Source organism: Rhineura floridana, chromosome 1, assembly GCF_030035675.1.
Source record: "Rhineura floridana isolate rRhiFlo1 chromosome 1, rRhiFlo1.hap2, whole genome shotgun sequence".
NCBI classification, from domain to species: Eukaryota; Metazoa; Chordata; class Lepidosauria; order Squamata; family Rhineuridae; genus Rhineura; species Rhineura floridana.
The window spans coordinates 108,615,224-108,642,112 of record NC_084480.1 but is presented as its reverse complement, the minus strand read 5'-3'; the positions used below and the strand labels follow the sequence as shown (position 1 = coordinate 108,642,112).

At 41.2% G+C, this 26,889-nt stretch overlaps 1 long non-coding RNA gene across 1 annotated transcript in view; it reads right to left on the bottom strand.

Moving 5' to 3' along the window:
- Positions 1 to 21,157: 21,157 nt before the first annotated feature.
- The window catches only part of LOC133379186 (uncharacterized), a 40,427-nt gene continuing 34,695 nt past the window's right edge, over positions 21,158 to 26,889 (bottom strand). The window contains exons 2-4 of the long non-coding RNA XR_009761134.1: positions 22,392 to 22,508; positions 21,750 to 21,833; positions 21,158 to 21,398 (exon numbers count right to left, since the gene is read on the bottom strand). This is a non-coding gene — a long non-coding RNA (uncharacterized LOC133379186). The remainder of the gene's footprint in view (positions 21,399 to 21,749; positions 21,834 to 22,391; positions 22,509 to 26,889) is intronic.

Sequence of the window (26,889 nt, the reverse complement as noted above, 5' to 3'; positions counted from 1 at the left end):
CCCCTTTGTAAGCTCAAAAAAAGTGTGACCCCCCCCCATGCTAATTGTAATTTTTGCCTCTGTTAATTGAAAAAAATGGTGCATGGCAAAATCCCATAACCAAGTATCCCTTTCCATTAAAAGGTCCCTGCAGACAGGGAGGTGTTGTTTTCTTTTCTTAATGGAAAGGTCCATTCAAATGGGTATTCCCCTCCCTCCCCCCAATCCCAGTGGGTTACAGCGTTGGACTAAGAACCAGGTTCAAATCCCCACCCAGCCATGAAGCCCACTGGGTGACCTTGGACCAGACACAGTCTCTCAGCCTGACCTATCTCACAGGGTCGGTGTAAAGATAAAATAGAAAGGGGGGGAACCATGTGCACCACCTTGAGCAACTTGGAGGAAAGGTGAGATATAAATGCCTGCTTCTTCCTCCATGTGTGGAGGAAGTGGAGGAAGAAGTGTCTAAATAGGGAACTGCCTTTCATGGAAACTTGTCTGCTATTACCAATCTTTTCATGTACAGATTCCTAATAAGCTTCCAAAGAATGACAAGTTCCCTGGAACACAGGTTATAAGCTACTGCCCATTCTTTTCCATACAGGTCTGTGATATAACTTGGTTTCTGAACTCCATGTTGTTTTGTTCAAACTTAGCCTTTTTGACTCATGAAATTCCTTCACTTTCTCAGAGCAGAGTGGTCTTTGATACAGGGTTGGGTCCAAAGAATTCATGAATGAAAGGAACTTTCCACAATGGAGAGAGTTCTGTGAACAGAACTTTCCCTCCATGAATGGAAGGAATTCCCTCTCATTGAAGAAACCACTTTCATTTATAAGAGGCTTTTGATCAAACCCACCATGTTCAAAATTCATCTTTCTAACTTGTTTCTATTGGTTGTTCTGTTGTCAGGGTTCAAAATTATGTTCCTTGGAGATGTACTGGACTTAGATACTCACACTCTGTCTGTACCTGGGCTTTGCAATATCGTGAGTATGACTCTCCATCTCTTTCTGGTGGTATATGTTAGTGGGAACCAATGTGGACTCAGCAGGAAAGCCAACAAGTAAAATGAAGGCTTACCATGACATCATTTCATGTGCACTCATTATATTGATAGAAAAGGGTGGGAGTCACGAAGATGGACAGAAGATTATGTTGACATTTTATGGAGTCTAGTAAACAATTTTGATTGTTGACTTTAGGTGATTATTATTTATAGCATACCCTACCTTCTGCTATTTTCTGGTGTTACAAATTTGCATTTAATATTTGCTGGAGTGGCCATATATATATTGGAAAAGAAAGTGAAGTTACGGAGAGCTATCCTCCTTCACCTGCTGTTCCACTATATCCTATTTGTATTCCTGTAGCAAAACCAGTGCTAGAAGGATGTGGGAGATTTCCCATAAGAAATGTTCTCAGGTGATAACCAATTCATTGTCATAGATCTTGCTTGGATTCTGGGCAAAAGGGAATTGATTTTCACCTTCAGGAAACAAATACATTGCACAAACAATCTATAAAGGACAGCAAAATGAATGAATCGTTCCCCTAATAAAATTTGATTAAGAAAAGCCTTCATGTCACAAAAGAGTCATTCATCAAACATGCCATGTAGCACAAGGATGTCTGTTAATGAAACATTTAACAAAGCCTTAAAACATGCAGTCAATGTCCTTAGTGAAGCCCTGTCTATCTTTCCAACTTAATGGGAAAGTGGCATTTGCTCATGCCTTCAGCTGTAACCAGTCAGCTGAATACATAAAACACATTTGCTGATTTCAGCATAGCTTATTGATCCCAGCAGTTCTTGCACTCCGCTGAGCGGGAAAAAATTGCATTGTTTAATTTTCTGCATTGTGACATGGTGGCTTTTCTTAAACAAGAAAAGCATTGCTTCATGCAATGCTTTGCTGGAAGTTAGCAAAAACATCTTATATATGTCTATGTGACTGCAGAAAATCTCTTGCCTGTAATAAACATTGCTGGATCTCAAAACAATTTCCTATTGCATAAGAGAGGTATAACAGAGCATGTGCTAGACATTCGTCTCTTAATTTGTGAAATAATGGGGGGGATTACAACACATTGCCAAGTAATTTATTATTATTTTTTGTTTGCCATACAATTGTTGAACAGGTCAAGCCTTTTCTGGTATGGAAATACAATTATGGGAAAAGCTTCACTATGACTACTCAGATTTTGTGTTATGCCACACCTTTATGGCAGCAATTTTGTGTTATTTTGGTTGCTGTAAACCGCCCAGAGAGCTTCGGCTATGGGGCGGTATACAAGTGCAATAAATAAATAAATAAATAAATTATTTGTCTTTAAGAGCTAAGCATTAGGAGCAGTAGTGTAGTGGCAAATTCAGAAGTACAGGGGCTCTTCATGATAGTCACAGCCTCCCCCCTTTTCCCTGATGGATTGAGAATTAGATCCTTGTTAATACTTTCTCTCACAACAACAGATGTTCCTAGGAGCCGAAAAACATGAAAGGGGAGGGTTAGCTACTGAGAAGAGTCTTCTCAGTGGCTGACTCACCTCCTTTCTGTCTGATTGGCTGGAAAAGACAAGGAAGCATGTTTGAAGACTCTTCTCAGTGGCTTGTAGGATGCTAGAGATGGGGACCCTGCTGGGACCCTGCTTCCAAAAAAGTATGGGAACTAAGACCCCCTGAGACCCTGGACGACTACACCCCTGATTAGGAGGTAGCTTGCCTTACAAAGTCATATACAGGTCCACAGGCAGCCATGCAAATAAAGCATTGTACAAAACCAGTAATGTATGTGGCAGTGGTCACACACAGATATAAAGGGTGAGAATGCATTTCTTCACCCACACAGTGTGGGGGTAACATGAAGCACATTGGTTAGGGGGTATATGCCTTGTGATAAGACACATCCATTTGCATGTGGATCAGGTGGACAGGACTGGATCAGGTGAAACACATCCAAATGCGCACCCCTGCCTTTCTGTTGACTTACCTACAAGCAATATAACATAGGTAGGTGGAAGATGGATCTCTGGTTCCACCTGCTTTCACCATATTAAATGGTATCCTGTGCAGATTTGCACAGCTGGAACAGTTCCATGCAGGCTTCATCCAAAGCCAATTGCTGGACCAGAGTGAATATGTATAATCTACACCAGCCATATGTTTTAGAGCTTGGAAAAGTTACTTTTTTGAACTACAACTCCCATCAGCCCAATCCAGTGGCCATGCTGGCTGGAGCTGATGGGAGTTGTAGTTCAAAAAAGTAACTTTTCCAAGCTCTGATTCAGCCCCAGCCAGCATGGCCAACAGTTAAGAATGATGGAGTCCAAAACATCTGAAGGGGACCAGGATGGCAAAGGGTAGGAAAAATATATTGGGGGGAACAGAGTGGGAAGTACATTTCTGGGAATGGGGAATGTTGTCCCACATATTAGATTTCTGAAAAAGAATTTATTTATTTATTTAATTTGTATACCCCTTCATACTTTACAGTAAAGTGCTTTACAGTGTTGAAAAAAAATCAAACAAAATTACACATTTAAAACAACACAAAACATTTAAAAGAAACCATCTTAAACATTAGTGATAATGGTAGTTTCAGACTGACACTCCCATCCTAAACATTTTTTCCCTGAAGTAAGTCCTAATCATGTTTGGGATTTTAGCCTTATAGCACAGTGGGGAGGAGAGCCTGGCTGGGAGTCTAGAGTCTGTGAGTTCAAATCCCTGCTCGTGTTTCCTGGGTGTCAAGGGCCAGCTAAAGATCACCTCCACAGTGAGTGGCTCAGGGGTTACGTGCCCTGCCACCTGTGCAGCCGTGGGCAAGCTGCATAGTCCCAAGGAGCCCAGTTGCCCCCCAGCTGGCAGCTGAGCAGGCCCCAGCCAGCTGGGGAGGACTGGCCTCAGAGGGAGGCAGTGGTAAACCCCTTCTGGATACCACTTACCATGAAATCCCTATTCATAGGGTAACCATAAGTCGGGATCGACTTGAAGGCAGTCCATTAGTTTCCAGTTTATGATTGTAATCTATATGTGAAAAGCTTCTCTTCCTCAAGTAACCACAGGGCTTCAGCCATGGGATAGGGGGAGACATGATACCTGCTGGACAAGGGTGTTTGAGCCCACCCCACCTTGGTGCTGCTACCTGTACATTGTGTATGAACAAAATGAACTGCATGGACACTAAAGGTTACAAGGAAGCATCATCACACTGATGTGACATCTGCAAAGCAACTCAGCAGAGGTTTTTTTAATAATGTTTTTAACCCCTTTTAAAAGATGTTTTTAAAGCTTTTAAAAATGTTTCTAATGTTGTTTTGTTTTAATGTATTTTAAGGTCTGTTTTTATGATGTTTTAAAGTGTTTTTAGTGCTTCTGTTTGCTGCCCTGGGCTCCTGCTGGGAGGAAGGGCAGGATATAAATGAAATAATAATAAATAAATAAAGAGGGCTTCTGAAATGTTTTCCCCCAGACAATTTTGTAGTCAAACAAAAAGAGCATGAGTACTCTATAACAATTGTAAAGTCTACCTACTGCTGGAACCATTATTCTCATAAGGAAATACCCAGTTGACTCACATAGATCTCCATACCACAGCTGTTAAATATTAGTCTGCACAATTAATTGTCCTTTTATGGGATAGACCTTTCTTGACTGAGACTTCTAAATAAAATCAGCTAAGTCTAAAGGGAATGGAATTTGCATCATTCTTTATTAAAGGGATCAAAAGCTAGATTAAAATGCAGGTTCACCAACATGTATTAAGAAGTGCTTGATTTTGCCTGCATTTTTGATGGTCATATTATGCATATTATTTTGTATTCCAGAAGAAGTAAAAATAAATAAAAATGGCTGGACATCTGTTGGAGATGTTCTAGCTCTGGATTTCTTGCATTAAGCAGGGGGTTGGACAAAATGGCCCCTCCATCCATCTCTCTGATCCTAACTAATGGGGATTTCCCCCTCTCATTGGGGAACTACCACCATTCTCTCTCTTGCTGGGAGGTCTGACTGCAGAGCCAGTGACAACTGATTGCACAGTCATTCGTTAATCCCACAGGCACTCTCCTAGTTTCAGGATCTCCTCTAACACTGCATAATTTGATAAAAAGACTGTTTACTCATTTAAATATCTTTAATTACTGTGCATTGTTACTAAACTATTGCTGTAGATTGCATTACCATAAGTGGTGGAGAATGGCAGCTGAATGCATTTTCTGCTCTCTGTGCTACTATTTCACATCTCCCAGGAGCCTTGCATAAAAATAGCTGTCACAAATGAGACTGATGAATATTGGGTTTTAATTGAGCTAGCCCACTTGTTTCTATGGCCACTTTTTGACCAGCTGCGTCTCCTGTACCCACCCTCTCACTCCCCAAAAAATATTGAACTAAAGCAGCCTTTGGGACACCTTTAAGTCTACTAGTTCAGGGCCTTGGAGGTGAAGGCTACAATTGGCATGAAAATACTTTTCTGAAGGGAGACACAATGTGGCCCTGCTTATTTATGTACTGTATCTGTCATATTCATGAACCACCCATACTCCAGGAAACTCAGCGCTCAGCTATCTCATTTAACTTTCCCAGCAGCCCTGTGAGGTAGGCTAGGCTGAGAGAAACACTTGCCCAAGGGCACCTGGTTTATGCTGCCCCAAATTTGAGTTTGTTTTTCAATGTAAAAGTTGCCATTTGCAGGTGTGCATGTGTGAGAGAGAAAGGTTGGAGAGGGTTCCATGGGGGAGGAGTCTACCTTCCCTTCTTTATCACATTGTTTCATACCTATTGTTTGCAGCCACTGTTTCCTCAGTTTGGTACTGCTTCAGTGCCATGTTTTACAGGAAAGACTTCTTCACTACATCATCTTATCAGGGATCATGTAGTGAACATTATGGTGTCACCCATACCAAACATTCAACCAGATTTGGCTACATGATGGCATTACTGAGTATAAATGAAGCCATCCTGATGCACCTGCTCTGAATGAAGGAGGGGTGAAAGAAGGAATGCCCAAAGGAATACTTCCTGACTTGTTATACTGTGCAGGCAGTATCATTGCCCACCTGTGCTCTATAGCAAGCCTTTCACCCTGATCCAGCTTTGGTTTTGTATAATTACATGTGACTAATTGAGGTCAGATATGGACGGGGAGGTCCATTCAGATGCATATCCAAATGCACATCCCATTGAGAGTAATTCGGTGTGGACAGGTGACATCCACATTCAGATGCACTTCTTCACCCATGTGCCGCCCCAACTAGTCAACTGAATGCAACTGGACTGGGCTGAGGGAGTGTTTTTCCCTCCTCTTCTGACACTTGGTCAGGGCTGACCCTGCCATTAGGCAGAGTGACGCAACGACTTCAAGCCATATAGCAGATTATCCATGGGAAAATCAGTGTATTAATGGCACCATTTGCACATAGCCAGAGTCTAAGGATGGATTCACACTTGAATGTACCTCCCATGGGATAAACATGCATGCATGAATCAGCCTAAGGTGTATTGCTCCCTTAGGAATAGAAGAAATGAATGATCACATCATCATCATCATCATCATCGTTGTACAGTCTGTATCTGTAATAAATTTGAAACTGTTTTTAATATATGTTTTATTGTGGATGTTTTTATTATGTTTTATTGTTAAGCACTTTCGGATGTTTCATGGATAGCTATTCATAAGTTAAGTAATTCATATACTCAACTCTTCTGCTCAGAGCACTCAGAGGCATTTACATCAATTAAAAATGGAATAGTTAGAACTATATTAGAACTATGATAACACAATCCCAATTTTAGAAAACAATACCATCTAAACAGCAGTCAATAGGAATTTGTTTTAAAAAACAGCACAAGAATTTTCACACTAAAATCCATGGAAACAAAACATGTTTTTAGTTTCTGTCTAAAAGATTGTAAGCAGAGGGAGCCATCCAAATTTCAAAACAGAGGCTACAACAGAAGCTGCAGTGCCACCACTGAGAAGGCCCTGTCTCTCTGTTGGAAGTGGGGCAAGAGCAACTCCTGCTTTGCTCTTTTGCTTGTGCTCCAGAAGGGAGATAGAGCTAGGGTCCTCCAGATGGATAGGCTTGTTTACCTTTTACCTGTGATGCTCTGACTGACTTCCTTCTGTCGCTAGATGTCTTTAGGGAAGCTTACCTCCCCTTCTCCTTCAGCCCTTTCCACTCCTTTGTCCTCCGACTGTCCGGGAGAGAGGAGATATCCCTTTGTCTCTGTTCTCTCCAAGCATGGGGCTAACTCCCGCACCTGGACGTTATGCCTCCAACTTAGCTAGTTAGTTAGAACTAGGTATGCCTTTTCTATCTACTATGTATTTCTATAAATAAAGTAGCTTTTCTTATTTTACTAAGTCTCCAGTCTCAGTGATGCTGATGCAGGGTAAAAGCCTGCTTTCTTAGGTAAACGCACACACATGCTGGCACACTCGCATTTCAACATCTGCTGTTACTCTCTGCTGCTGTGCTGCTGCTTTTAAACAAAATTAAGCAACACAAATACACACAGCGCAACACTCTCAAGCTTGCCCATCTCTCTGCCCCTCACTCTTCAATATCTGGAGGGGTATATTGACTTCCCTATTAGCTGCTTTTGCTTCATATTTCTTCTATTATTTTTGTTCTATTGCACTCAAATCACTTACATCAGACTTTGCCAACCTGGTGCCATCCAGATGTTTTGGACTTCCATCAGCCCCAGTCAGTGCCAGATTGCTGGAGGCTGACTTACATCTTGTCTGGTCTTTTTAACATACCTTGGTGCCATTACTTTATTTCCACGTATTTACTGGTGCTCATGACGCCTCCCTAATTAGACTGAGAATCTTTCTCCCTCCCCATTATTCCCCTCCACATTCTGTCTATTTTTGTATAAGTTAATCAAGGCAACAGGGCCTAACATAATTGGACTGGATAGGTCCTCATATAGAAAACTCTCATTTATCGCTAGTAAGTTTTACGGTTCTTTGGCCAGCTTGTAAACCTTTCCGAAGGGCTAATTTCCAAGCCAGTTTAAATTAATTACTGAGAGAGGAGGTGGGGAAGCTTTGTCATTTTTAACATAAAATTATCAGATTGGAAGTTAGATTTGTGATGGTTGTTGAAAGTCCATCTCAGAAGCAGCAGGAACAGGATGAGGTAGTTAATTAGCTGTGATGGTGGCTGATCTCAGGAGAATAACCTTTCATACCTGGCATGGCAAGCTGAAATGAGATGCTGAGGAAAAGGAAAAACAAATTTAGATGCACATTAAAGGATAAATAGGCCAGTTGGTTTTTTGTTTTTAATTATTGTCTGCCCTTCACCCTGAATTTCCAGGGCACATTACAGCAGTTTAAAACCCATCCTTAAAAAAAAAAAAATTAAAACTTACAATAACAAACATCACAAAAATAGAGTGGGTCCTAAAAATACACATGTCAGATGAAAGACTAGGGTAAAGAGATGCATCTTCAGCATTCGCTAAAAGTTGTATAGTGAAGTTGCCAGACACACCTCTGTGGGAGGGAGTTCCACAACTTCGTGGCTGCCACAGAGAATGCCCTCTCTTGGGCCATCATCCCCCCACCCTGAGGGCTTCTTGGGGCAGCAGGACTACCAAGAGGGCCCCCTCTGATGATCTTAACATCCGAGAGGGTATGTAGGGAAGGAGGTGGTCTTTCAGATATTGGGAGTCTAAATCATTTAGGGCTTTAAACATTAATGTGAGCACCTTGAATTGGACCCAAAAATGAACTGGCAAACAACTGATTATCTCTACAAGGAAAATGGTTTTGAGGCTGAATTCTGGGCGTGGGGAAGTGCCTGATGAAAAACTTCAGTAGATGTTGGAAGACAGAACGATAAACAAAGCAGTCAGTAGAGATGGTGTAGATTATTCGCAAAATCAGATTTGGTATCGAATTCTGGGATAATCTGCAAGTTCGTCTCCTCATCAAATAGGCTCCCACTCTTTGTGTGCATTCGTGGCTGTTGGCAACACTGTAATTTCTTTTTAAAAATCTGCACCAAGAGTTATGTAATTATATATGTATTTATTTTTGTAATCAGCTGCTGCTATACACATTACATAAATTATACTGCAGCATATGGAATAACAGAAAAAATTACATAATTTTTCAGAAAAAATATTGGGGGGGAAGGGAGAACTGGGAATTGCAATAACTAGTGGAACACAATTTATGGCGAACCATAACTGGCAGCCCATTTGATGAATTGAAAAACTAAACATAATCAGCAAACCCCATCTCTAGCAATCAGGAAACACTTTTGAAGTTGAAAGAAATGTAGTATCCATCAAATAATTATGAGAATGATGAATTTGGGTTTATTTGGAGAAATGGTTTGAGGGGTTGCATATTGGCAATTAAGGTAATACATTTTTGACTAAATGGACATTGAAGAACAATAAGCTAACTCAATGGTCTACTTTTCTGTCATGAAGTAGATAGGAATAATGGCTTGTATCCAACATCATGTAAACAGAGTTTCGCTCACACAAGAGAACTTCTGTTTTCCCTCCACAGTCTCCAAAATTTGCTCCAGACATTCCTCCAATCCTCCTGAGCTAATTTTGAGGGTGGAGAAGGAGCTGGAGGGGACTGGAGAGGAAGAGGAAGTCTTAGCATGCACACAGAAGTCTGATGCATCAACAGAGCTGCAGTGTTGGATACAGCCTAATGTATCTGAGAAAGACACCAAATATCCCTATTGATTAAGTTGAATAGAGTGATTCTGCATTTACATATAAATTCAGAAGGTGGAGCAGGCAACATGGTCTATCAGTTTAAGGCCCTGTTTCATTTCTCCAGTGATAAAACTGCCAGTATTTCTCTGGTATCACAACAAGTCGTGTACAGCAGGCCTGGGGACAATGTGGCCCTCCACATCTCTCGGTTTGGCTCTCAGTCCCCAGGCTGCACCTCTCCCTGGCTCTGCTTCCCATCCAGAGTGCTTTTGCCTTGTTGGACTGTGTCCTTGAACTCTGATCATGCCTCTTGCTTGCCTGGAAGGAGGACAGAGAGCGTGCGTGTGTAGAAGCTAGCCTACTGAAGGGAGGCAACATTGACATAAATTGCTCCAACTAGATTTGCCTCGAGACCCACTCACCACTGGCCCTCGGCCCTTGGAAGGTTACCCAAAAAAGAATGTTGCCCTCTAGCTGAAAAAGGTTCCCCACCCCGATGTATAGCAAGAAGGTCACTTTTGTACAAGTGGTTACATGCATGTATGGTGCAGTAACATTTTGGGGAGGGGATCTATATTCCTTCTCGCTCCCAACTGAATTAAAGCCCACGTTTTTGCAAGTGCATTTGCCCATATTGAGCATGTTGCCCATCTTTATCCTGTTCTTAGAGGATAAGTCTGCCAATGACTACTCATGATGGTTGTATTACCTCCAGGACCAGAGGCAGTCTGCCTGTAAGTAACATGAGTGGAAGACTGATATTTGGCTTATGTCTGCATGTGGGCTTCCCTTAGGCATCTGGCTTACCACTCACTGTGAGAACAGAATGCTGGACCAGATAGGCCTTTGGTCTGATCCAGCCAAGATTTTCTTATGTTTTATGTACTCTTCTCTCTCTCAAGAAAGAGAATGGGCCTGTCTTTTTACATTACTCTGTCAGGTGCGATGTACCTAGATGGTACAATTTACATCAGTACAACATATATATAAAAATACCAAGTTGCCTTTGTGTCCACTCATATACATCAATGATATTCCCTAGAGATTAGGTATCTTGGCTTGTATAAAAACTATTTAGGGCAGAGATACGATTTTGGTGTTGGGCTTGCAATGAAACCTGCCCTGGGCACAGATGCATTTTAGACAGACAGTGCACTGTGGGCTCTTTCCACTGATACCTCCATGGGTGATGACCGGTGCTAAGGATTTGCTATAGAAGACCAGAGATGCCTGACTCAGGTCCAAACTATATGCAACACTGAAGGTCATTGGCTGGATCTCTTGTTTCTATAACATTTTGGGGAAAACATTTTAGGGGGAAGGTATTCAGATCTGGACCACAGCTGGGGGAAGCGTTAATTTCCTTCCATGCCAATTCCCCAAAGAAAATCCTCCAAGCTGCTATTTGCTCTTAGGGCACTTCCAGACTGTCACTAGAGATTTGACCACATCCTGACACATCCTGATTGCACAATTAAAGCTGTTTTGGAGCTGTTTTGCAACAAACCTGCTTCACCAGCGTGGCAAAGTGGTTAGAATGTTAGGCTAGGACCTGGGACACCAGGGTTCAAATCCACATTCAGCCATGACACTCACTAGGTGACCCTGGGCCAGTTGCTATCTCTCAACCTAACCTACCTCATAGGGTTGTTGTGAGGATAAAATCGGGAGGGGGGGAGAAGAAACATGTATGCCTCCTTCAGCTTCTTGGAGGAAAGGCAGGATATAAATACAATATTAAATATAATAAATAAAAATACCAGACTTTTTGCGATAAGGAAAATGATGGGGAAAATGTATTGGAAAGTGTAGGATAGCAGTGTTGTCTAGTGTCCCTGCAAACAAATCAGTATGAATGCTCATTAAATAGCCAACATTGTCTAATCTGCATGCAAAGAAATCAGGATAAATGCTCAATAAACAAGTTGTTTGGAGTGCCCTTCATGTGCCTGTACATTTTCCCTAATGGAACAAATAGCAGCTGTGTGTGTATGGTTTTTACTGGAAAACTGCATGGGGAAGGGTTAAACCCTCCTCTCACAGAGTCTGTCTCATTCTAAATAAACCTTCCCTGTGAATGCTTTTTAAACACAGTGAAAGATATGAGAGGTCAGATCATGGATCTCTAATCATGTAATCTAGTCTGGCCCTTAAGCTGGACGTTGACGATAAAACACTGCTCACTAATCTGGACGTAGTTGTTGCTTTGTTGTAATTTGTTTAGCAGGAGAAAGAGATCAGTAGTGTCTCACACAAGCCCACAGGAATATTTTTAGAGAGATGGATGCCTGCCATTGAAAAGTTTTTTTTGGAAAGGATAGGCTATCATTATAAAAAATAATCAGTCTCTCTGCATGCATGTCAAAGATGATATGAGCACTATCTTATGCTGCTATGTCTCAGAAGCGTAGGAAGAAAATTGCTGGGATTATTTCATCAAAACGATCCTATACAGTGAAGTCCCACTATTCTTATAATCATTTTTACATCATTGTTCTAGACTAAAATGAAGCTGGTTCCCCTTGGATACATGCATGCTAAAAAGGCAACAGATAGGAGAGACATAATTAGCCATTCTTGTTTAATGTGTGTTGTTCTACTCCTATCCATCAGTTCATTCATCCTGAATGACTGCAGCGAGGAGCTTACGCAGATCTTACTGGGGAAAACCAGAGGATATAGTTCTCAATACGAACAGTATATTATATTTTGTTCACAATCAGCAACAGTAGAAATGATAAACTTGATTTTTATAGTAATCTTTGTAATCTTTAGTGTCCTTTTTATAACAGGTCTATAATTACCATTATTTCTACCACCACCACCACTTTTTTTTTTTTTTACTGAAGGAGAATCAGGGCAGATAGTTGTCCTGATCAGCAAAGCAGATTCACTTATCTTATCAGGCCTCCACATGCTGATTTCCTTGCTGGATCACAAGAACTGTAAGCTCAAACAATTTGTTTCCATTGGTGAATAGGAACCATGAGAGAGCAGATGGTGCTGCCAGTTCTGACAGCAACAATTATTTGTTTCACAGAGAGAGTGGGGATTTTATATGAGTCCATTCCAGCTGTAAATCCAGGCGTTCTCTTTTCCTCTGTCCTCCCCACAGTTGGTTAGCACTGATCATGTTGACTAGCTGATTGGTGGGTAGAGATATAAAGTCCACTATTTCATGCACATGCCTCTAAATCACAGCTGGTGATGTACCCAAGACCATTCAGGGAATGGGGGAAGACTGAGGGGAGATATGATAGCACTCTTCAAGTACATGAAAAGTTGTCACACAGAGGAGGGGCAGGATCTCTTCTTGATCGTCCCAAGTGCAGGACACAGAATAATGGGCTCAAGTTACAGGATGTCAGATTTCGGCTGAACATCAGGAAAAACTTCCTAACTGTTAGAGCGGTACGACAATGGAACCAATTATCTAGGGAAGTGGTGGGCTCTCCAGCACTGGAGGCATTCAAGAGGCAGATGGACAGCCACCTGTCAGGTATGCTTTAAGTTGGATTCCTCCATTGAGCAGGGGTTGGATTCAGTGGCCCTATAGGCTCCTTCCAACTTTACTATTATATGATTCCATGAATCTATAGCAGCCTGACATCTTTCAGTGACCTCATACTGTGATAAGCCTATTACTGTCAGTGGAAGAGGAATCAAGATGATCATGGACCATTCTCCTTCCACCCTGCAGCCCTCAGCCCCCTCCTGTGCTGTTCCAAAGAAATCCCCAACCCTCCAGAATAGATTTGGAGGAAAAGAGAGCAAATAACTAAAGATTGCCTCAGAAGATTGCTCACAGAAGCCTCCGTTGGATTAGGGAGTCTCATGTCAGCAGAAGGAACCCAACCAGATAGAAGCTATTTTAATAAGAAAACAACTAAAGACATAAATCCTTATAATTATTGATACTTTAGCACCTTTAATGATTTTTAATAGTGGTATTTTTAATAGCTGGCATGGGAAGATGCCATGCTTTTCAGTGTGCAAGAAAATTTTATTGATTGATTGATTAGATTTACATCCCACCCTTCCTCCCAGTAGGAGCCCAGGGGAACAGAAGCCCATCCATTCTCTTTTTTTTTCAATTAATTTTTATTCAAATTTTCAAAACCAAAACAATACAAAAAACCCCACAGATCAATACAATAAAAAAAGGGGAAAAAAAGAATAAAAACTATTGACTTCCGATTTGTCGTAGTTCAGCTATAAGTCTATAATATATAACAAGCCTGTCTCTTAATAGATTATAAAATCACCTTCCTCCAGCGGTTATCTTAGTTGGTATCAAATCTCATTAACATCATATCATTTTATTCTTCCACAAAAAGTCAAAGAGAAGTTTCCAATCCTTGAGATATATGTCCATCAATTTTTTTTCTAGATAAACATGTCAATTAATCCAACTCATCAAGTCTATTAAATTCAGTAATTTCAAATTGCTCTTCTTCCATTATCCGTGTTGGTTCCATCTTCTTCCATCTTTACACACCCAATAATCTTGCTGTCATAGTCATATAATAAGAGTCTGATAGGAATTTCCTTTATCACAGATATTTCTTTGCCATCAATTCTGAACGTATCACTGAAATATTGTTGCAAAGCCGCATCTCTGTTCCTCTTTTTTACAGAATACACTAGCACATCTCTTGAAGGTTTTTCCATTGACACAAAACAGGAATTAATTCTGTTAACTTTCTCCATTTCAAGTTCCATCAAATCCTTCCAGTCCAGGAATTTTTTCAAACCGATAATATCTTTATCTCCAATCTCTTCATCAATTCCTTCAGGGACAGCGCTGAGTTCCAAACCATAATATTTGTCTGCAGGATCCATCACAGCCAGGAAATCCAAATCTTTTTCCAAGTCCATATTTAATCCAATCTCAATAGTTTGAACCTTGCCTTTAATTTTTCTTTCATCCTTTTTTGGTTTTCCAGATCTATCTTTATTCTCCTTTCTCATAGAATCCTGAATTTCTTTCAGCTCCTGTCTCATTTCGTCAAATTAAATTCTCAACGCTTGTCTATTATTTCTCAGTTCTTGTTTTATTGACTTAATCCCATTCATTATTTTCTGAAACATATCTAAAAATAAAGTCCCTTCTTGTACATCCATGATCTTCTTAATTGTCATTCTTAAAACCAAAGGAACAAAACTCCTTCAATTTTCAATGTCCCAAGCAAAGAACAGTTTATTTCTTTATCCAGTTACAAAGGAGTTAATCTTTCAAACCAACTGACGTCACACTCTAGACAGTACGGATTTCCTTATCTCTTATATGCCCAGAAGTGCAAAAACAACTTTAGTTCACAGCATCCAAATAACTAGTTGCAGAAGGAATGAGCAGATTCGTCAAAAAAAAAAAAAAAAAAAAGACCGGAAAAAATAGTCCCAGACATATATTACACAGAAGTCTTATAAATCAAAAAATTACCCGATCAGAAACCCCTCATCCGTTGTAATCTTTATAATGCTGATTTATATGCCAGCTTTTTGCAATAAAAAAAGATAGGCTATTTTAATTTTCTTCCCCCTTAGTTCCGTGAGTAAAAGAGAAAGTTTTGACTCACCCTGTTTTTCTTAATTGCTGGTTCCTTGACAAATCTCTTTAACTGTATAGATAACAAAATAATGAGCATAGACAGGAGGATGCTTGCCTGTTAATCCATTTTTCTTTGAAAAAAAAAACGGCTCACTTATTCAGCTGAGCTAGATTAGAAATCCTAGCTCCATCCGAGCTGTTGGAAGACCTTCTTTCACAGACAATTCTAATGAATTCCAGTGTCCAACAAACACAACAAAGCTGTGTGGGAAATCTCACGTTTCTTCCTTATCCGGAAGAAATTATCCCCAGTCAAAAAAGCCCTTTTGACTGGATTTTAAACTGAAAAAGTTTCATCCAAGACGGGAGCCCGTCTCAGAGGCAGCACAGGCGGAGGGATCCTCCTGGGAAGTCAAGCCCATCCATTCTCATGTGTCATCAGGTAACAAGTTCAGCCTAGGCAAGGCTTGACAACAATGTTGTTTCATGAAAATTATGCATACAGATAAATATGCAAATTACTTGCTGGCCACGTAGACTTTCAGTACATTTCCATCTTAAATTTCCTCATTCACATTTATGCCTACAGTGTACTGTAGCAGAAAAAAGAACTGGATCCACTAAAGCCAGGAGTGATGAACCCTTTTTGTTCTGAGGGCTGCACTGCCTATTGGTCAGCCTGCCAAGGGCCACATGCCAGCAATGGGAGTGGCATGGCCAAAGCAAAAATCAGTGTGGGCAATGTGGGCATGGTTGCTGGAAGTGTAGCAAGAGGATCTCCTATTTGGTTCTCTTTGCATACCTAAGGGGAGATAGAGGATCCTCCAGCTGGCTAGACTGCCTGTCCTTACCTGTGTTCCTCTACCTGTCTTCGTTCCGTTGTAAACTGATACATTCAGGGAGCAGACCTCACTTCCATCCTTTCCATCCTCCTTCTGGGACCAGCCAAGGGAGACCACACATCTTCCTTTTGTCTCTCTCCCCTGAAGGATGAGGGCAACATCCGCCCTGGGGCATTGTGCGTCCAGTTAGTTAGCTAGAACTAGAGCCTTTCCTATCAAGTATCTATTTCTATCAATAAAGTAGTCTTTTCTTATTCTGAAACAAGTCTAAAGTCTCAGTGATTCAAAGCAAGGTAAAAGCTTTCTTTTTTTCAGGTAAGCCACACACTCATACTACACAGAAACGCTGAGCAAGCTCCACTCAGCAACACTCTGCTAATTCATGAATACTCTAGCAATGGTCACCTTACACTCACTTTCTTTTGTACGCAGTTGCACACTTTCACCACACAGAGAGCCATTTGTTTAGGCAAACCAGCAAAACGATTACCCATAGATTCTGCAAAACCTTCCACAGGGAGAAAGCAGACCACAGGGCTTCACGCAACAGACTTCTAGGCTACCTTGAAGTAACAAGCAGCAGGACACAGACTTCCCGACCTCCCCCACTGCTTCCCAACCATACCCTGTTCTGCTTGTGAAGGTGCAGAATGAAGTGGCTTTATTGGCAGTGTTGAAAGAAGTGCCTTTCTTCTCTTCTATCCACTGCATCTGAACAGACTAGAGAGCTCCAGATACAGGATGGAGCACTCCAATCTGCTCTGATGTTTCCTGCGTGCTCAGCACTGAGAAAACCACAGGGCAGATCAGATCAGATCCTCCACACCATACATTTAAAGCACTCTTACACCACTTTAACAGTCATGGTTTCCTGCAAAGAAAAATGGGATCTGTATTTTGTTGAGGGTTCTCAGAGCTGTTAGGAGACCTGGGGAGGGGGGGAGCAGAAAAATGGAGGGGGGGAAGGACTTTTTTTTTGTTTTGTTTTTAAATGCCAGGTCTTTTTCAGGAAAAATGGGGGGGGCACCCTGGATTTTTTTCTGAATTTTTCCATTTTTTTCCCTGAGCCTTCATATCTCTAGGGATGAATCAGGCATAAGAGCTGGCAGTTTGCCACCCCTGTACTAAAAGCTGCACCTTCAAAAGTAGAAGCATTATATGGAGGGATGGTGTGGTGCGGTGGCTAGAGTGTCAGACTAGAATTCAAGAGACTTGGTTCCATTCCCCACTCAGGCTTTGTCACTATCTCTTAGTGTAGCCTACCTCATATCTGGGTGGGTGGGTGGGAGAGAGAGAGAGCAAGCTATGTATGCTCTGATTTTCTTGGAGGAAAGGTGGTATAAAAATGTAATTTATAATTATATATCATAGCATCTATACACATCTAAAAGGAATGCCTAATGATGCTATCATTCTAAAATATCACTATGCAAGTACTCTATTTTGTACAAAAATCAGCATCCTCAGCTTCCATTTTTTTATTTTTTTAAAAAAACAACTTTCTAACTCTCAGGTCTGCCGAGAGAGAGAAAGAGAGAGGCTAGAAAGTTACCAATGTTGGGTGAAACCTTGGAAACATAATGGGAGAGCAGCAGGATTTCCAGTGGTGAAAGGCAGGATTCCCAAACTGTGGTCCATGAACCGCCAGTGGTCTGCAAACCAGTGATCTGCACCATGTCTGCTGAAGAACGCTTAGAATTTGAATTCTATGGGATTCAAATTGTAATACAACAAAATACAATACAAGAAATAAAAGAAACAACACCAATACAATGAAAAATGATATAGCATCTTGCATGGGGCATTAATAGTTGCCACAGCAGGCAGGACAATCGTTAAGTGGTCCGTTTAGACCCTCAGCAATTCTGAAGTGGTTCTTGGGGAATGAAAGTTTGGGAACCGCTGCCCTAAACACTTGCTGACTTTCCTCACAGCTGCCAAAAGCAGAAACATCAGCAAATGGGCTTAGTTTGCATAATGTATTCTGGTTGCAGAGTCCAGGGTTTCTTGGTGCAGAATCTGTATTACCTTAGCATGTCAGTATGTATACACAGCCCTATCATAAGCCCAGTTTCATTTGAAACTGAAATACATCCGTGTTGTAATTTTATCCAAATTAAGCAGAAGGGAGACATTTAGTCAGTTGTAATTCACCCATGGATGAAATGTAGCCAGAATGCTGGGGTTGCCACTAATTAACAAAATGATTTGGCTGACAATTCTGTGAAGAGTCTTGCAAATATCGGCATATGGAGCACTGGAGAGAAATGCTGTAGTTTGGCTGTTGTTATTTGCTCCCACTCCATCAGCAGGATGAAACAGTACACATGGAAATCACTGCCATATATACAACTGTTTGGAAGCAGGCATGTGGCAAAGACCTTGAAAAAGAACAGACCAGTTTCACTGATTGCTTATACAAAACAACACACACCTGCATTTTTGGCATTTTGTCCTTACTGACATCCACCCATTTAGGGTGACATCCAGAAAACACTGCATTTGCAGAATCCACTATTCCTTCTGAGAGGCCTTACATGGAAGCTCAACAAAGATATGAATGGAGATTGCCCAGCAGGAGTTCTTGGTAGCCTTTATTTACACTGGGAAATTGTATCCAAACAATCTGCGTGTGTGCGTGCTTGTGGGCACACACCAAGAGGTTCCTTTCAGAGGAAGGTGTATTAGCAAATCATGAGAATTTCCTGACACAATACATTCACAGCTCATTAGTACTTTTGTTAAGTCTGTTTGCTCATGCTAATGCAGTCCAAACTCTCAAGGAGGCTGTTTGTCAAGTGGATTAGAAGCAGACAGAGATCACATAGCAACTGTGAGACTGGGGGTGGGGTGGGGTGGGGCTTGCTTAAGTCTCTATCCTCTAAGAAATGCAAAAAGCTCAGGATTCATAGAATGGAGAAAGAGGCAACGCATATGACTCTTTGACTGGTAAAATCTATGGTCATTTTTTTATCATATGGTGCTTAGAGCAAAATATCATTAATGTTTAGAGGAAGTATTCCAAAGAGTCAAAAGAACTCTTATGTATCTAGTCCAGAGTTAGCACAACTCTGACAGCAGGAAGAAGTAATAAATACAGAAAAGAAAGACCACTCGGCCATTTATTCTCAAGAGAACTTGATACTTCAGGTTACAATCCCATATCTGTTTACCTGGCAGTAAGCCTCATTGACCAAAATGAGATTATCTGAGCAGACATGTATAGGATTGTGCTGTCAATCATATTACCAGAAATGGTAATGGGAAACATGAGTTACAAACTGGAAAACTGGTAGAAAGTATTATTAAAGCTAGATTAACTAAGCACATAGAAGAACAAGCCTTGCTGAAGCAGAGCCAGCATGGCTTCTGCAAGGGAAAGTCCTGTCTCAGTAACCTATTAGAATTCTTTGAGAGTGTCAACAAGCATATAGATAGAGGTGATCCAGTGGACATAGTGTACTTAGACTTTCAAAAAGCGTTTGACAAGGTACCTCACCAAAGGCTTCTGAGGAAGCTTAGCAGTCATGGAATAAGAGGAGAGGTCCTCTTGTGGATAAGGAATTGGTTAAGAAGCAGAAAGCAGAGAGTAGGAATAAACGGACAGTTCTCCCAATGGAGGGCTGTAGAAAGTGGAGTCCCTCAGGGATCGGTATTGGGACCTGTACTTTTCAACTTGTTCATTAATGACCTAGAATTAGGAGTGAGCAGTGAAGTGGCCAAGTTTGCTGACGACACTAAATTGTTCAGGGTTGTTAAAACAAAAAGGGATTGCGAAGAGCTCCAAAAAGACCTCTCCAAACTGAGGGAATGGGCGGAAAAATGGCAAATGCAATTCAATATAAACAAGTGTAAAATTATGCATATTGGAGCAAAAAATCTTAATTTCACATATACGCTCATGGGGTCTGAACTGGCGGTGACCAACCAGGAGAGAGACCTCGGGGTTGTAGTGGACAGCACGATGAAAATGTCGACCCAGTGTGCGGCAGCTGTGAAAAAGGCAAATTCCATGCTAGGGATAATTAGGAAAGGTATTGAAAATAAAACAGCCGATATCATAATGCCATTGTATAAATCTATGGTGCGGCCGCATTTGGAATACTGTGTACAGTTCTGGTCGCCTCATCTCAAAAAGGATATTATAGAGTTGGAAAAGGTTCAGAAGAGGGCAACCAGAATGATCAAGGGGATGGAGCGACTCCCTTACGAGGAAAGGTTGCAGCATTTGGGGCTTTTTAGTTTAGAGAAAAGGTGGGTCAGAGGAGACATGATAGAAGTGTATAAAATTATGCATGGCATTGAGAAAGTGGATAGAGAAAAGTTCTTCTCCCTCTCTCATAATACTAGAACTCGTGGACATTCAAAGAAGCTGAATGTTGGAAGATTCAGGACAGACAAAAGGAAGGACTTCTTTACTCAGCGCATAGTTAAACTATGGAATTTGCTCCCACAAGATGCAGTAATGGCCACCAGCTTGGATGGCTTTAAAAGAAGATTAGATAAATTCATGGAGGACAGGGCTATCAATGGCTACTAGCCATGATGGCTGTGCTCTGCCACCCTAGTCAGAGGCAGCATGCTTCTGAAAACCAGTTGCCGGAAGCCTCAGGAGGGGAGAGTGTTCTTGCACTCGGGTCCTGCTTGCGGGCTTCCCCCAGGCACCTGGTTGGCCACTGTGAGAACAGGATGCTGGACTAGATGGGCCACTGGCCTGATCCAGCAGGCTCTTCTTATGTTCTTATGTTCTTAAAGATGTTTTAGATGGGGTACTGGCAGGGCTGTGTGTATGTCACAAATCCATTGGACCATTAAAAAAAAAATGTTCGGTCCAAAACTGAGAAAATGCCTGCTCTGTTATTTTCCAGCAAGTTTCTAGTCCTTAAGGTTGTGAAGATATGTTTTGTAAGTGTGTGTATGCAAACGCCTGATCAAATCTCAGAATCTCAGAAGTGGCTGGGGGCAGAGCCTCAGTGCCCTATTTAGTTCCTAGCCTCTCTCTATGATTAGCAAAATCAGACTAAATAATGCAAAAGAGTTTTTAAAAATGCAGAATAATTTATTGAAAATAGTAGATGTTATGCAGATATGTTCAATTTGCATGATTTATTCCATGTTGCAGAAGTCAGCTGTTCTCAGCAATGAGTGTGGATTAGCTGGGTACAGAATGCTAATTTCTTTTAGCATGGAGTGTCCACAATCCTCATTATTGGAAAAAGAATTCTTCAGATCTGTATGTTTAGACACATGATGAGGAGCGGCATGCATACTGAAATCTATAGACTTTCAGCATGGTAAGACCATGCCTGTTGTCATCTCAAGTCTCCTGCAAGCAGACCACAGAAGCTTTAGTCAACTGTTTCCACTTACTAGCACTGATTGACTCAAGTGATTATGGATGATTTATAGAGCCTTTCCCCTCCGGAGGTTAAAACCAATCTATGTCAACAACTCTCAGAGTTCTTAAGGCCAGATGTCTGCTCACTGACCTCTGGTAGCTTCAGCCTATTTGCTGGTGAACAAAAGCTCACTTGATATAATGCCATCACCATTAAGCAGTCTTGTTAACCAAGGTCAAAGAATGAACAGAAGGGGAAAGTAAATGACTTTGCCACTTGAATTACAAGGGTCCATTTGAATTGGTGTATGCTAGGAGAGCAAAATGGTCAAAGCTTACCTTTAAGTTTCTGCATTGTTCAGTTTCCTGCTGTCTGAATCCAACACACTTCAAAAGCACAAGAATTCATATTCTGTAGAAATCCTAATAATAAACATTGTTATTTCCAGATCAAGTCATAGGAACAGTTTATGTGAGAGTTCAGTCTCAGAAAATAGGTTATTTTAATGTTGCTTCCTTATCACTAAAAATAGGTAAAGATTACAGAGAAGCATTTTTTTGCTCTTCAGCCTACTGAAAGTCACAAACTCAGGAATACATAATATCCTGGGTCTTGACTTTCAGTTCTGCTAAACTTTGGGGCCTTTCTACTTGGAACATTCTTGCCTTCTCATAGGGATTGAGTCATCAGTACTAACAACTATTATAACTTTCATAAGAACAACTATAACAAGGTCACCTGTTTTCTGTGAGAGAGCCAGTTTGGTAGAGTGGTTAGAGTGTCAGGCTAAGATCTATTAGACAGATCTTGGTCCAAATCCCCACTCAGCCATTAAGCTCACTAGGCGACCTTGGGCCAGTCACTAACCTACCTCACAGGGTTGCTGCAAGGATAAAATGGGAAGGGAGAAAAACATGTATGCCACGTTGAGCTCATTGGAGGAAAGGACTATAAATGTAAAAATAAATAAATAAACAAACCTATCTTCTATGCAGCACAGTTCTCTGTTACTGCTGGGTGTTATTGCTGAAGAGTTGCCACTCATATGCAGAGACAGTTTCTGACAGGAATATGTCCTTCAGTCACATGACCATGTCCTGGAATGGGGAGACAAACATCCAGAAACATACAGGTGAGATGTCCACATATAACTTGCAGTTTCCTTCTGGGAAGTCAGACTAAAATATTCCTCTTAGTGATTACACCACTGATGGATCAAGCAGACGGGTAGAGGCTGCTGTGGGCTCAGTTAGACTTATGAGTCACCAAGCCTATCAGTGGATTATGTTGTAGGAATGGAGGAAGCTGCCTTACATCAGGACAGACTATTTGTCCATTGAACACACTATTGTCTATTTTGAGTGGCAGCAGGGTCTTAGGCAGGGAGTCTTTGACATCTCCTTCTGCCAGATCCTTTTGTTAACTGGACAGGGATTGAACCTGGGAGCTTTCTTCTGCAAAATTTGTGCGGTATTGTGTGTATGAGATAGACGGACCTGTCAGTTTTGCTTTCTCTGAATTTCTTAAGTTCGTTTCGTCCCGTCTCCGCATCAGCCTGCAAAAAGTTCACACAATATGTGTATGCAGTTTTGTGCACATTGCTCGTAATATCTGTTTTTCATGGTGTTTAAACTTTGTATGTTTTTAAAACTGAACATTAAAACAAATGGTTTTAATTTTTGTAAACTGCCCAGAGAGCTTTGGCTATGGGGCGGTGTATATATATGTAATAAATAAATAAATACTCCCATTTGGGACACAATTTCCCCTAATACGTACTTTTTTACAAGCAATTTCCCCTGATGCAATGCAATATTACATGCACACGTTTGTGCACACTTCCCCCCAGTAAATGCACTTTGCATTGTTTGGTTGGATAACTGCACTGCAAAATTCAGAGAAATGTAATTTTGAAGAATAGCCATGTTTTGGCTTGTGTATTGGATTAGAGAGTGTGAATTAGGTAGGTTCACATCAAATTGAAAGCTGAATGGATTTCATTCCTATCTCTAAATGGTGGTATAGTGAATGAACTGAGAACCGGAAAGTCACTGATCCAAATGTTACCCTACCCACACACTCAATGGATGGCCTAACATAAGCCAATGCCTCAGTCAGACCCTCTTTCTGTGACAATGGTAGTAATGATGGGTGATCTTATACAGCTTTTGAAAGGGTGAGAGAGAGACAAAATGTACAGCTAACAGCTTGGTATGAAGTCTTTGTTGCTGGACTATGCTATTTCAGATGGTAGATAGAGACTGAATGTCTAAATGGTACAGGTAGGAGCCATAGCCCAGTGGTAGAGCATATCTTCTGGGTGCAGAAAGCCCCAGGTTCAATCCCAGACCTCTTGAGCTGAAACAGGGGTTCTTCATGCAGGTGGGCCATGGCACATTTGTGGCTTTGTATCTGAAGACAGCAGATGGCACATCCATCACATTCAATATATTAGTTTTTAATTGTATTTTTATTTCTCCTTTTACTTCTTTTGAATCTTATTGTATTACAATTTGAATTCTATGTAATTCAAATTAGAATACAAAAAATACAATATATAAGAAATTTAAAAAGCCATAAAAATACCATTAGAAATCATACAGCATCTAACATTGTGCATTACAATTGCTACAACAGGCAGAACAATCATTAAGTGGCCCACCAAAACCCTCAGCAATTTTCAAGAGGTCTGTGGGGGGGGGAGTTGGGGTACCACTAAGCAAAAAGATCTGGTAGAAGATGCTGAGAAAGTCCTCTGTTCAGAACCCTGGAAAGCTGCTTCCAGTCAGTGTCGACAGTCTTGGACTAGATGGACAAATATTTTGACCTGGTGTGAGGCAGCTTCGTAAGTGGTCTCTTGTTAGAAAAACAGGGAACCTCCCTGCACATTTAAAACTAGCATGCCAGGGAGAGGAGGGTTTAGTATATCCTTCACTCTGGCATACTAGCTATGTGTATATAAACAGATAAAACTGTTGTATTTATTTATTTACTTATCTGATTATTTTGTTAGTTGCCTTTCTACAAAAATATGTGCACTCAAAGCAATTTACAGTTAATAAAAAAATTAAAATTAAAAGCAAAAGCTTACAAATATATAAAAAGTTAAAAACAAAACAGTACATAGGCATTGGAGCAATCTTTTTTAGGAAGGCTACACAACAGAAGCTGCCCAAAAGCCTTCCAGCGTTAAGTACCAAATGCCTGGGTGAAGAGAAATGGGTTTGCCTGGTGCCTAAAGATGGATATTGATGGTACCAGGCATACCTCCCTGGGGAGTGTGTTCCATAATCAGGGGGCCGCCACTGAGAAGGCCCATTCTCGTGTTGCCATTCTCCGCACCTCCTTCAGAGGAGACACACAAAGAAAGGCCTCTGATGCCCAGCCAGTTATAAAAACAAGTAAAACCATTCCAAATGGAACAGAGCACCATAAATTTAGAAAAAGAGGTGGATCCCAGAAAACAAAATATTTTAACTGAAAAGCCAGGGTAAGTAAGTGCATCTTGAAACTATGGTGGAAGCTATGCAGTGAAGATGATAGATGCACCTCTGTGGGTGGGAGTTCCACAATCCAGGGGCTGCCACAGAGAGCGCACTCTCCTGGGCTGCCATTCACTCCTTTTCGGAGGGTGGCAAAAGTACAAAGAGAGCCTCCTCTGCAGATATTAGCATCTTTTAGACCTTTGGGGCCTAAGTTGCATGGGGCTGTAAACACTAATGGGAGCATCTTGAATTGGGCCTGGAAACACCCTGGCCAGTAATAACAACGGGAGAGGGTTGTTGTGATATGAATCCTGCTTGTGGGCTTCCTATGGGCATCTGGTTGACCACTGTGGAAAACTGAATGCTGCACCAAATAAACCAAATAAATCCCAGACTATGGTCTGAAGGCACATGAGGCCAGCACCCTGCTGAAGCTAAGCAGGGTCAGGTCTGGTCAGTGCATGGAGCGGAGACCACCTGGAAACCATATGTAAGCCGCCTTGGGTTTGATGAAAAGAAAGGCGGGGTATAAATGTAATAAATAAATAAATAATAAATAATTCAACAGGACTCTTCTTAATGGATATGCAGCACAACACTGTTGATCCCATGTTTCACTCTGAAGTGATATGCTCTTACTTAAATATGAAATATAACAATGGGCTTGTCTTTCTGACTTAGTTTCTTCTTCTCTCTGAACTGTACATTCTCATTTCAGAATGCATAAGGAAGTTAATACAGGCATCAGACAAAGAGGTTTGTTGATTTCATATTCTTCAGCAGGATACTCTAGAATCTACCTGCAAAACAAACATTTATCTTTAACAGATGGGACTGAATGGGAGGTTTGGCATCTTCTCTCTCACTTTCAAAAAGACTGTCCTTGACAGGCTGGAGTTTAATTTAAAAAAACAAAAACAAAAACCAATGCTCTCTTCAGAAGAAGAAACCTATAATTACTGGAGCTGGCTGTAGAGAAGACACAATGTGTGTATGTCAGTAGGATATCTGATAATAAAACATATTTTTGCTTCTTGCTCAAGATGGCAGCAGATCAGACAGCTGATATTCTTGTTAGTACAGAAGAGTTTTTATGTTGTGGGACGTAGCTGATGCCCCAAAGGCCAGAGCTTCCCTAGAAGCCAGGGGAACTTTGTGAACTATCATTTACTCTGCCAAATCCAATTACTTTATTGTTTATAGCAGTGGTTCCCAACCTTTATGAGTATGGGACCCCCTTTGTAAGCTCAAAGTATTTCGTGACACACACCACAAGCGTAGTCTCTGTTAATTGAAAAAATGGTGCGGGGCAAAAATCACATCTCCAAATATCTCTTTCCACAAAACATTCTCTGCAGAAAGGTCCAATCAAATTGGTATACCCCTCCCAACCATCTGAAGCTGTACAGCCCTGTCTCCCAACACCAGTGGGTGACAGTGTTGGATTAAGATCCAAGTTCAAATTCTTACCCAACCTTTGGTCAGACACAGTCTCTCAGCCTGACCTATCTCACAGGGTTGGTGTAAGGATAAAATGGAATGGGGGGGGGACTATGTGCACCACCTTGAGCAACTAGGAGGAAAGGTGGGATATAAACGCAATAATAATTAAATAAATAAATACATTTCAGCTGCAGTATGTGGACCCCAGCCTCAGCCAACCTGCTGAGCTTCAAAATAATAATAATCAAGATGCAGCAATGTGGTAGTGGTGGGGATGCTACGTTGTGAAGACAAAAGGGTGGATAGACTGAGGAGGGGGGTTAGTGCTTTTAGGCCTTGGGATGATTATCAGAACTGATAATTTGGTTAGCGTGCACTTGGGGAATAAGAGCGGAGCAGAAGACAGATCAGCGCACACACAAACACAGCTGCCCCACCTGCAAGCATCTGCAGGAGTGCATGCATTGGGGCACGTCGAAGGAGGGAAACCCTCAACTGCTGCAGCATCTTGGAGAGAGAGGTTGGGGGGTGTTAAGTGTAGGTGGAAGAA